Source organism: Capricornis sumatraensis, chromosome 19 (assembly GCF_032405125.1).
Source record: "Capricornis sumatraensis isolate serow.1 chromosome 19, serow.2, whole genome shotgun sequence".
In the NCBI taxonomy this organism is placed as follows: domain Eukaryota; kingdom Metazoa; phylum Chordata; class Mammalia; order Artiodactyla; family Bovidae; genus Capricornis; species Capricornis sumatraensis.
Genome location: NC_091087.1, coordinates 52,124,998 through 52,137,617, shown reverse-complemented (window position 1 = coordinate 52,137,617; position 12,620 = coordinate 52,124,998). Strand labels below are relative to the sequence as shown.

The 12,620-nt window shown below is 49.9% G+C and overlaps 3 non-coding genes across 3 annotated transcripts; 2 read left to right on the top strand and 1 right to left on the bottom strand.

Moving 5' to 3' along the window:
- Positions 1 to 260: 260 nt before the first annotated feature.
- TRNAY-GUA (transfer RNA tyrosine (anticodon GUA)) lies at positions 261 to 350 on the top strand. Its single transcript is given in 2 exon segments — positions 261 to 297; positions 315 to 350. It is a non-coding gene; the product is annotated as a tRNA-Tyr (tRNA).
- A 7,623-nt stretch (positions 351 to 7,973) lies between these two features.
- LOC138095576 (U1 spliceosomal RNA) lies at positions 7,974 to 8,137 on the bottom strand. The gene has a single exon (XR_011146332.1). It is a non-coding gene; the product is annotated as a U1 spliceosomal RNA (small nuclear RNA).
- Positions 8,138 to 12,456: 4,319 nt separating this feature from the next.
- LOC138095565 (U1 spliceosomal RNA) lies at positions 12,457 to 12,620 on the top strand. Its single transcript, XR_011146324.1, has one exon. It is a non-coding gene; the product is annotated as a U1 spliceosomal RNA (small nuclear RNA).

Below are 12,620 nucleotides of genomic sequence, written 5' to 3'. Positions count from 1 at the left end.
TTGTAGAAAGAGGGACGGCGGAGAGGAAACGAGGCATCTTGAAACTCTGCGCCCGGATGCCGGCCACCACCACGCCCGGGCCGCAGCCACCCCGCAGGATTGCCGGGTCCTCGCACCCTCACCCGGCGCCCTGGCGGTGAGCGCACCGGTCTCTTCAAAGGGGCTTCTGACCAAGCCGGACGGTCTCACCTCGGGCGTCCCAGTGAGGTGTTGCGGCATTTCCGGGAAAGTAAGGTCCCCGGCCGCATGGTGGCGCGCACCCTTCGATAGCTCAGCTGGTAGAGCGGAGGACTGTAGATCCGACACGTGTGGTCATCCTTAGGTCGCTGGTTCGATTCCGGCTCGAAGGAGGTGCTGGTTGCTTTTGCTCCCCAGGGAAAGGCACCCCGCCACCGGCGCCTCTGCCCCGCCCGACACCCTGCGGCTGCGCAGCGTCCTTTCTTCTTGGACAGAGGCGGGAAAGCCTTTCGGGGACACCCTCATAGCCCCGCTTTGGCCCTGGCCTGGGGTCTCGCCTGGGCCGTCTCCTGCCTGCAGGCCGCACATAGGCCCACAGCGCGGTGGCCTCCGCTGCGGGCCGAGCCCTCTCTGCTTTTATTCTCTTTCCCACCCCACCCTCCGCATCCCTCCCCTACTCCCGCCCAGGCCCACAAAACGGCATCTGTGCTCCAAAAGCCCTGGAGCGAGGCCGACAAGCACCCAGGCCACACAGAGTCAGGGACAGCGGGGCACCCTTCCTGAAACCCCCTCAATTATGGTTCAGCCCCCAGCTCTGCCCCCCAAGGAAGGTCACAGTCTCTGTTTCTCCCAGTCACAGTCTTTCAACCTCCCAACCACTTTCTCTCTCTCCCTTTCATATAGTCTCTGCAGGTGCAGACTTGGGGGGACAGAAAACCTTCCCAGCCATCTCTCGGGGCAGAGCTGCCACCCCGAGATCTTCCGAACCACTGCCTACCCTGCTCCTACATAGAAGCAGACGCCGGCAAGAGCAAAAGTCAGCAGGGCTCTTAGTGGGCCTGACAGTACTGATGAGAAATTCCGCGGCTGCTTCAGGTTTCCTGTCCTTCTGAGGACCCGGAAGTGGCCCCCGGGGAAGCCTCAGCTTTCACGGGCCGTTGCACCTATCCCTGTAGCCGCTGGAAGGTTCGAGTTCCTGTGGAAAGAACAAGGATTGCTCCCACCCTTAAAAGCGCCCACACCATTCTGTACATCTGGGGGAGGAGAGAGTTCAGCTCCGTTCAGTCGCTCAGTCGTGTCTGACTCTTTGCGATCCCATGAACCGCAGCACCCCAGGCCTCCCTGTCCATCACCAACTCCCAGAGTCCACCCAAACTCATGTCCATCAAGTCGATGATGCTATCAAACCATCTCATCATCCTCTGTCGTCCCCTTCTCCTCTTGCCCTCAATCTTTCCCAGCATCAGGGTCTTTTCCAGTGAGTCAGCTCTTCGCATCAGGAGGCCAAAGTAGAGATGACAACAAAAGTACAGACGAGCTCAGAGAGCCCTGAGTCGGGAGCAACGGGGGCTGATGGCAGGGAGAAGGGTGGAGGGTGGGATGGGAGGCAGGTGAGATGTCAGCATGAGGGGCACATAAATTCACCTAGTTGCACAGATCACTAGCCTGTGGTTTCTGACCAGGTAACTAACTTTAGTGCTGGGTCCTTAAGGCTAAATTGGGAGAAAGAAGAGGATGAAGTGGAGAGAGCACCCAGAAGGAACTGGGCTGGACTGTTATCAGGAAGGAGCAGCTTTGTTTCGGGGACAGACTGATTTGGGTGTGGATACAGAGAACAGCAGGGAGTGGTACTTTCTCTCTCCCTTCCTGTGGGAGGGAAACTCCAGAGACTCTGCTTACAGTTGGGAGTCCATCTCAGAGGACTCTCGGCAGAACACCGATGGCAGGGTGGCTCTCTGAAACCTCAGGGGCGCGGGGCGGCCGTCCCAGACCCCTAAGGCCACAAGCCATTTTTTGGTTCTGGTTCTGATTGAAGGCGGGAGGAGAAAGGGACGACAGAGAATGAGATGGTTGGATGGCATCACCGACTCAATGGACATGAGTTTGAGTAGTCTTCGGGAGTTGGTGACAGACAGGGAAGCCTGGCGTGCTGCAGTCCATGGGGTCGCAAAGAGTCTGTCACTACTGAGCGTCTGAACTGAACTGAACTGCCTCTCAAACTGGAGACTGTGTTTCTGCTTTGTCTTCCTCTCCTGGCAAACTCCTGTGGTCACCCAGCACTTCTCATCTCAGCCCTTCGCATCGTCCCACTGCTAACTAACATGCGCCAACCTGGAGTCTTTGGAGTCTCCCTGGGCCTAGAGGGCTGTGCCGCAGCAGTCTGACTGGTGCCCTTCCAGAAGGGTCCGTGGCTCTGCGGCTGCAGAGACCCCAGCCTCAAATGATACCATCTGTAAAGACCAGCAGATGGGGCCAAAAGAAAGAAACTTAGGCCTTTGTTGGATCTATTCCCGAAGGGATGTGGAGGTGTGCAATCCTTGGGGACCTGGATTTGGGGAAGTGGGAAGGGCTGTGGGTTTTGGTGACCACATGGCCAACTATTCTGGTCTGGGTGTCACAGAGACTGGCAGGGGGCCTCTGAGGCACTGTCCCCCCAACCTCAAAGGGGCAGAGGTGCCTGCTGCCTGGTCAGGGAGAGGCAACACACCGGGCTGAGGGAAGGCCACTTCACTGTGGCTTGCTGTGCCTCTGGAGGACTTTTGCTGGGTGGGCTAGCAATCTTGGGTGGTGGACACACACCCAGTGCGATCTGAAATGTTTGTAGTGTCCAACCTGGACACCTGTGCCCTCTGCCCCTCCCTCTGGATTCCACCCCCCTCTACAGGAAGTCCACAGAACCTTGACCTCTTCCAGGAAGCAGCCCCTTATGCCCAGGAACTGGGGTAGGTGGGTGAAGGAGGGCAGCCAAAGCTGAATAGCTACAGGCCTGGTTACACCTGAATGTGCTGATTGCTCTGAGCCTGATAGCCTTCCCCATCACTCCACAGGAAGCCTCGCTGAGACCCGAAGTCATGGTGGGCAGGAGGGCGAAGGGGCACATCAGCTTCCACGGGAGGTGAGGCTCTTAGGAGAGGAACATGCAAGCCTGGAAAAGTGAAGAAATGTACGGTGACTGATTTGGGGGCATATCAAGCGCAAAGGAGCCAGTTTCAAAGGAGTCCCATTGCCAAATCAAGGTAATGATAATAATAGAATATAATCCATTGAGTCAAATAGGTACAGGACTTAATACCAGTGATACACCAGTATTCATCAACAAGAGGAACCAGATTTTAGTCTCTAAATATCATTCTTCAGCAAAAGGAACCAGGGCCAACAAAAGGAAGCCCTTAGCCACTTTTGAGGGTATTTATCTTCCTTTGGGGGTTCTCTTGTACATGTAAAAAAAGATCTGCTGTTTTTGTTTTCAGGCTGTACGGCTTTCAGGATCTTAGTTCTTTGACCAGGGATTGATGTCTTGCTCCATCAGTGAAATCCTGGAGTCCTAAACACTGCACTGCCAGGAAATTCCCTCCACATTCTTTTAAAATTTTTTTATATATTAAACTAGTTGATTTACAATCTTGTATTAATTTCAGGTGTACAGTTGAGATTCCTTGCAATTATAAGTTATTACAAGATATTGAATATAGTTCGATGTGCCATGTAGTAAAATCTTATTTTTCATAGTGTTCTATAACTATTAATCCCATACTATTAGTTTATCCCTGTCTTTTGCCTCCCCTTCTTCTTCCTACTCCCCCTTGATGCCCAGCATTGTTTTCTCTTTATGATTGTTTCTGTTTTATAACTGAGTTGACTTCCTTTTTTAAGATTCCACATATAAGTGATATAAAAAACTCTTGAGAGAGTCCCTTAGACTGTGAGGAGATCAAAGGAATCAATCCTAAATGAAATCAACCCTGAACGTTCATTGGAAAGACTGATGCTGAAGCTGAAGCTTCAATACTTTGGCCGCCTGATGCGAAGAGCTGACTCACTGGAAAGGACCCTGATGCTGGGAAAGATTGAAGGCAGGAGGAAAAGCAGTGAGAGAGGATGATGAGATAGTTGGATGGCATCACCGACTCAATGCACATGAGTTTGAGCAACCCTGGGAGACTGTGAAGGACAGGTAAGCCTGGCATGCTGCAGTCCATGTGGTTGCAGAGTCATCAGGCACGACTGAAACAGTAAGTGATTTTTATAGATATTATATTTGTCTTCGTCCGATCTGCTTAGTATAACCTCTAACACCTATTCAGTTCAGTTCGGTTCAGTCGCTCAGCCGTGTCTGACTCTTTGGGACCCCATGGACTGCAGCACGCCAGATCTCCCTGTCCAGCTCCCGGAGTTCACTCAGACTCCATGTCCATTGAGTCGGTGATGCCATCCAACCATCTCATCTTCTGTCATCCCCTTCTCCTGCCGCCTTCAGTCTTTCCCAGCATCAGGGTCTTTTCCAATGAGTCAGTTTTTCACATCAGGTGGCCAAAATACTGCAGTTTCAGCTTCAGCATCAGTCCTTCCAATGAATATTCAGGACTGATCTTCTTTAGGATGGACTGGTTGGATCTCCTTGCAGTCCAAGGGACTCTCAAGAGTCTCCCCCAACACCACAGTTCAATTCTTCACTGCTCAGCTTTCTTTATAGTCCAACCCTCACATCCATACATGACTATTGGAAAAACCATGGCTTTGACTAGAGTGACCTTTGTTGGCAAAGTAATGTCTCTGCTTTTTAATATGCCGTCTGGTTGGTTATAAGTTTTCTTCCAAGGAGCAAGCGTCTTTCAATTTCACCGCTGCAGTGATTGTGGAGCCCCCCCCCCCGCCAAATAAAGCCTGTCACTGTTTCCATTGTTTCCCCATCTATTTGCCATGAAGTGATGGGACCAGATGCCACGATCTTAGTTTTCTGAATGTTGAGTTTTACGCGAACTTTTTCTCTCCTCTTTCACTTTCATCAAGAGGCTCTTTGGTTCTTCTTCGCTTTCTGCCATAAGGGTGGTGTCATCTGCATATCTGAGGTTATTTCCCGATTTGGAACCAGTCTGTTGTTCCATGTCCAGTTCTAACTGTTGCTTCCTGACCTGCGTATGGATTTCTCAAGAGGCAGGTCAGGTGGTCTGATATTCCCATCTCTCTAAGACTTTTCCAGAGTTCGTTGTGATCCACACAGTCAAAGGCTTTGGCATAGTCAATGAAGCAGAAGTTTTTCCTGCAACTCTTGCTTTTTCCGATGACCCAACGGGTGTTGGCAATCTGATCTCTGGTTCCTCTGCCTTTTTCTAAATCCAGCTTGAAGAGCTGGAAGTTCAGGGTTCACATACTGCTGAAGCCTGGTTTGGAGAATTTTGAGCATTATTTTACTAGCGTGTGAGACGAGTGCACTTGTGCGGTAGTTTGAGCATTCTTTGGCATTGCTTTTCTTTGGGATTGGAATGAAGACTGACCTCTTCCCGTCCTGTGGCCACTGCTGAGTTTTCCACATTTGCTATGCCAGCACGTTCACAGCATCTTTTGGGATTTGAAATAGCTCAACTGGAATTCCATCAACTCCACTAGTGAAGGTCCTAAGGCCCACCCACTTGACTTCGCATTCCCGGATGTCTGGCTCTAGTTGAGTCTGAGTGATCACTGCTGCTGCTGCTGCTGCTGCTGCTAAGTCGCTTCAGTCGTGTCCGACTGTGTGCGACCCCATAGACGGCAGCCCACCGGGCTCCCTCATCCCTGGGATTCTCCAGGAAGAAACGCTTGAGTGGGTTGCCATTGTCTTCTCCGAGTTGAGTGATCACACCATCTTGATTATTTGGGTCGGGAAGATCTTTTTTGTAAACACCTATTCAAAGTGCTGTAAATTCAACAGAGACCCTTTTCCCACTTGCCTGGGTAATACTGAAGTAAAACCACACTAACCTGGAAAGGGATTTGATTTAGGTCATACCTGAATGGTCTAGCGGTTTTCCCTACTTTCTTCAATTTAAGTCTGAAGTTGGCAATAAGGAGTTCATGATCTGAGCCACAGTCAGCTCCCGGTCTTGTTTTTGCTGACTGTATAGAGCTTCTCCATCTTTGGCTGCAAAGAATATAATCAATCTGATTTCGGTGTTGACCATCTGGTGATGTCCATGTGTAGAGTCTTCTCTTGTGTTGTTGGAAGAGGGTGTTTGCTATGACCAGTGCATTTTCTTGGCAGAACTCTATTAGTCTTTGCCCTGCTTCATTCCGCATTCCAAGGCCAAATTTGCCTGTTACTCCAGGTGTTTCTTGACTTCCTACTTTTGCATTCCAGTCCCCTATAATGAAAAGGACATCTTTTTTGGGTGTTAGTTCTACAAGGTCTTGTAGGTCTTCATAGAACCGTTCAACTTCAGCTTCTTCAGCATTACTGGTTGGGGCATAGACTTGGATTACGGTGATATTGAATGGAAACGCCTTGGAAACGAACAGAGATCATTCTGTCGTTTTTGAGATTGCATCCAAGTACTGCATTTCGGACTCTTTCGTTGACCATGATGGCTACTCCATTTCTTCTGAGGGATTCCTGCCCACAGTAGTAGATATAATGGTCATCTGAGTTAAATTCACCCATTCCAGTCCATTTTAGTTCGCTGATTCCTGGAATGTCGACGTTCACTCTTGCCATCTCTTGTTTGACCACTTCCAATTTGCCTTGATTCATGGACCTGACATTCCAGGTTCCTGTGCAATATTGCTCTTTACAGCATCGGACTTTGTTTCTATCACCAGTCACATCCACAGCTGGGTGTTGTTTTTGCTTTGGCTCCATCCCTTCATTCTTTCTGGAGTTATTTCTCCACTGATCTCCAGTAGCATATTGGGCACCTACTGACCTGGGGAGTTCCTAATTCAGTATCCTATTATTTTGCCTTTTCATACTGTTCATGGGGTTCTCAAGGCAAGAATACTGAAGTGGTTTGCCATTACAGACTGGTTCCAAATAGGAAAAGGAGTACGTCAAGGCTGTATATTGTCACCCTGCTTATTTAACTTCTATGGAGAGTACATCATGAGAAACGCTGGACTGGAAGAAACACAAGCTGGAATCAAGATTGCCAGGAGAAATATCAATAACCTCAGATATGCAGATGACACCACCCTTATGGCAGAAAGTGGAGAGGAACTAAAAAGCCTCTTGATGAAAGTGAAAGAGGAGAGTGAAAAAGTTGGCTTAAAGCTCAACATTCAGAAAACAAAGATCATGGCATCCGGTCCCATCACTTCATGGGAAATAGATGGGGAAACAGTGTCAGACTTTATTTGGGGGGGCTCCAAAATCACTGCAGATGGTGACTGCAGCCATGAAATTAAAAGACGCTTACTCCTTGGAAGGAAAGTTATGACCAACCTAGACAGCATATTCAAAAGCAGAGACATTACTTTGCCAACTAAAGTCCGTCTAGTCACGGCTGTGAAGGCTGAGCGCCGAAGAATTGATGCTTTTGAACCGTGGTGTTGGAGAAGACTCTTGAGAGTCCCTTGGACTGCGAGGAGATCCAACCAGTCCATTCTGAAGATCAGCCCTGGGATTTCTTTGGAAGGAATGACGCTAAAGCTGAAACTCCAGTACTTTGGCCACCTCATGTGAAGAGTTGACTCACTGGAAAAGACTGTGATGCTGGGAGGAATTGGGGGCAGGAGGAGAAGGGGACGAACAGAAGATGAGATGGCTGGATGGCATCGCTGACTCGGTGGACGTGAGTCTGGGTGAACTCTGGGGTCGCAAAGAGTCGGATACGACTGAGCGAACTGAACTGACCCTGGAAACTGACAGGCGTTCGTAAAAAAAAACTGCAACTGGGAGTACAACTTTTCTGGGCAGTATCAGCACCGCAAACTACGAAACACAACAGCACAACAACGAAACAAAAGAAACACAAGCGCAGCGACCACAGAGGCAGCGAACTGGGTAACTACTTAGTCTCTATCTCTTCTTAGCAAACCGCGTTGATCAGGGGAAAGCGCGAACGCAGTCCCCCACTACCACAAATTATGCAGTCGAGTTTCCCACATTTGGGGAAATCGCAGGGGTCAGCACATCCGGAGTGCAATGGATAAGCCTCGCCCTGGGAAAACCACCTTCGTGATCATGGTATCTCCCCTGCCAGGTAAGTATGAGTTGTCGCCCACCCACCGCCCAACACGCTCGAGCTCGCCCCACTCTGCACGCACGGTCACTTCCCTCGCACCACCCCCGCACACTCAGCCCCTGCGCGCCCCTCGGCCCGGCCTCGCCCACCCGGGGAACAACCTCAGGAACCTCCGCGTGTGCACACGCAGGACACCGAGGCCCGGGAGGAGCGGGACCAGCAGCCTCGGCGCGCCGCTCATCTACATGCGCCACGCCCCCATGCCGGTTCTGTGACCAACCAATCCCCAACCTGGACAAGTTGCCTTGAGGTTTCTCGGCCCCAGGGTCTGCGCGCGCAGCGAGAAGACGCGACCTGGAGGGGGAGCCCCGGAAAACAGGAGTTCTGGGCGGCCGGAACCCCGCATTTGAGAGTGAGGGTGTGAGTCGCGGCTCCGTTCTAGTCTCCCCTTCCGATTTTGTTTCCACAGCCAGACCGAACTCATCCCCACTGGGCATGGTTATTATGAGGACCTTTCCCTCCCCCGACCCCCGTTAAATATTTAAGTAATAAGATTTCCGCAGTCAGTTTAAAAGCGATCGCTTTATTCGTAGTGTCTTCCTGAGTTAGCATCTCCATCAACTACTTCAACACGTATCTGCTTCAAGATACACAACTAAACCAAGTGAAACTTAAAGGGAAAAAAAGTCAAGAGTCTAACCTTGAAGAAAGTAAACCAGGGCAAGGTACAAACTTCTTCCACTTTGCAAAGAGTACAGTGCTTGAGTCAAGTATATAGTACTGGCAAATACAAAGTTTTAGATTTTATTTTGGCCGTTGCCCTGCGATTTGCAGGATCTAAGTTTCCCCACCAGCGACTGAGCCTCTGCTCCTTGCAGTGCAAGCACCATCCAAACCCTACCTGTCTTTCAAAATTCATCTGCAAGCAATGGGTGGATCAGTAACTAGATAGAAAGATCCTTTAGGATTCCTTTCAGCCATGAGATGCTGCACCTATGGTTACTCCAACTGTACGATTGCTGTAATACCTTTTCAGATTCTCCCTCTGCTTGTGCTCTTTCTATGCTTTGTAATGTTGTAGGATAATGTACCACTCATATGCTGTATATTTCTCTGGTTTTGTTTTTTTTAGACTGTGCCTCTTGGCTTGTGGGATCTTAGTTTTCCAACCAGGGATTGAACCCAGACTCACTACCCTGAAACGGAGGACTGCCAGGGAACTCCCTTCTCTGGTTTTCAACTATTGTTCCACCCAACTCTCTTGGGAGGTACAATACTCTCCCGTGAGTCACAATGACATGAAAGAGACACCTGTTAGGAAACCCATGAGAGTGAAAGAGGAGAGCGAAAAAGTTGGCCAAGCTCAACATTCAGAAAACGAAGATTATGGCATCCGGTCCCATCACTTCATGGGAAATAGACGGGGAAACAGTGGAAACAGTGTCAGGCTTTATTTTTTTGGGCTCCAGAATCACTGCAGATGGTGACTGCAGCCATGAAATTAAAAGACGCTTACTCCTTGGAAGAAAAGTTATGACCAACCCAGATAGCATATTCAAAAGCAGAGACATTACTTTGCCGACTAAGGTCCGTCTAGTCAAGGCTATGGTTTTTCCTGTGGTCATGTATGGATGTGAGAGTTGGACTGTGAAGAAGGCTGAGCGCTGAAGAATTGATGCTTTTGAACTGTGGTGTTTTCTGAAGGAGATCAGCCCTGGGATTTCTTTGGAAGGAATGATGCTGAAGCTGAAACTCTAGTACTTTGGCCACCTCATGAGAAGAGTTGACTCACTGGAAAAAACTCTGATGCCTGGAGGCATTGGAGGCAGGAGGAGAAGGAGACAACCGAGGATGAGATGACATCACGGACTCGATGGACGTGAGTCTGGGTAAACTCCGGGAGATGGTGATGAACAGGGAGGCCTGGCGTGCTGTGATTCATGGCGTCGCAAAGAGTCAGACACGACTGAGGGATTGAAATGAACTGAGCTGAGCTGAAGAATTGTGGCCCTTGGCCACAATTACATCCATATTCATTCCGATCCACAAAGTTAAGTCATTACTTATTTACTCCCATAAATTTAAAACTAAGAATTGGAAATGCTAAGGAATTGGTTTTGATTCTAGGACTGGTAACAGAACAAGTAAACTCAGGGGCTGAGCCTGTCAATTTTTGGTGGTTACATGCGCTAATGACAAGCAAGCAAAGGGAAGCAGGATTATGTAGCAAACTGAAACAGAGAGGCTTTCCCTGACCCCCTCATCAAACACTGTAAGCCCTCAACCCCACCCCCTGCTCTCCATTGTGTCTTCTTTATCCCTTAATCCACTTTCCCCCTTTCTACTTCATGTTACTTGTTTGCTTACTTCTGTATCCCTCTTCTATTTCTCTATTGCTGCACAAAAATATCACCCCCCCCCCGAGAAAATATCACCCCCAAAGTTAAGAGCTTTGAAACAAAAACACTCATCTATTTTCATCCAAATCTGCAGTTTCTGGGGTCACAGTTTGGGACTGAAACTCGAGTGTGTCCCTTTTCCATGCATGGCTCTTGGCTTGTGAGATCTTACTTCTCCAACCAGGAACAGATTGGAGACAAAACTTTGGTCTTCTGTTGAAGGAGATGATCGGTAGGCTGTGACCACTGGTCTTTGAGCTAGACTCAGGCAACCATTCCCCTGTCCTTGGAATGTACCCTCTGCCTACTACTCCCACAGTGGGAGCTATCCCAAGGAAAACACCTTGAGGAAGTAAGGTGTTGTTGAGACCATCTGAACAGTGTACCTGATAACCCAGTTAAGGCCTTTTTATAAACTTTTAAGACTTGGCAGGCAGAGGTAGAGAGCTACTACTCTTTCAGCCACCCAAGACAATCTTAATAAGTTCCTATGCTTCTTGGACCTGCCATCTACCAATTTAGGGTGGCCTACCTCTATCTTGGCCTTCCCTGGTGGCTCAGAGGTTAAAGCGTCTGCCTGCAATGTGGGAGACCGGGTCCGATCACTGGGTCGGGAAGATCCCCTGGAGAAGGAAATGGCAACCTACTCCAGTATTCTTGCCTGGAGAATCCCATGGACGGAGGAGCCTGGTAGGCTACAATCCACAGGGTTGCAAAGAGTCCGACACGACTGAGTGACTTCACTTTCACTTTCATCTCTATCTTTACTCTCTCCTTACGGAGGGAGAAGAGACAGGTTTAAGCAGCAGCTTCCTCTCAACATGGCAGCCCGAGTTGTCAGTCTTCTTACTCACAGCTCAAGTCTGCCACACAAGGTTCTCAGAGACACAGAAGATGCAAGGCTTCCGCGGACCTAGCCTCAGAATCCCCTGAAAATCACTTGGGCCTCATTCTGTTGATCAGCTTAGTTACTGGGATTCCAGGGGAGGGGTAGGCTCTAAGTGGGCAGAGTAGCTGGGATATAAATGTCTCATTTACTGTCCGAAAATTGTTTGGAATTCCCTGCCGGTCAAGTTGCTAGGTCCGTGCTTGCACTGCAGGGAGCAGAGGCTCAGTCGCTGGTGGGGAAACTTAGATCCTGCAAATCGCAGGGCAACGGCCAAAATAAAATCTAAAACTTTGTATTTGCCAGTACTATATACTTGACTCAAGCACTGTACTCTTTGCAAAGTGGAAGAAGTTTGTACCTTGCCCTGGTTTACTTTCTTCAAGGTTAGACTCTTGACTTTTTTTCCCTTTAAGTTTCACTTGGTTTAGTTGTGTATCTTGAAGCAGATACGTGTTGAAGTAGTTGATGGAGATGCTAACTCAGGAAGACACTACGAATAAAGCGATCGCTTTTAAACTGACTGCGGAAATCTTATTACTTAAATATTTAACGGGGGTCGGGGGAGGGAAAGGTCCTCATAATAACCATGCCCAGTGGGGATGAGTTCGGTCTGGCTGTGGAAACAAAATCGGAAGGGGAGACTAGAACGGAGCCGCGACTCACACCCTCACTCTCAAATGCGGGGTTCCGGCCGCCCAGAACTCCTGTTTTCCGGGGCTCCCCCTCCAGGTCGCGTCTTCTCGCTGCGCGCGCAGACCCTGGGGCCGAGAAACCTCAAGGCAACTTGTCCAGGTTGGGGATTGGTTGGTCACAGAACCGGCATGGGGGCGTGGCGCATGTAGATGAGCGGCGCGCCGAGGCTGCTGGTCCCGCTCCTCCCGGGCCTCGGTGTCCTGCGTGTGCACACGCGGAGGTTCCTGAGGTTGTTCCCCGGGTGGGCGAGGCCGGGCCGAGGGGCGCGCAGGGGCTGAGTGTGCGGGGGTGGTGCGAGGGAAGTGACCGTGCGTGCAGAGTGGGGCGAGCTCGAGCGTGTTGGGCGGTGGGTGGGCGACAACTCATACTTACCTGGCAGGGGAGATACCATGATCACGAAGGTGGTTTTCCCAGGGCGAGGCTTATCCATTGCACTCCGGATGTGCTGACCCCTGCGATTTCCCCAAATGTGGGAAACTCGACTGCATAATTTGTGGTAGTGGGGGACTGCGTTCGCGCTTTCCCCTG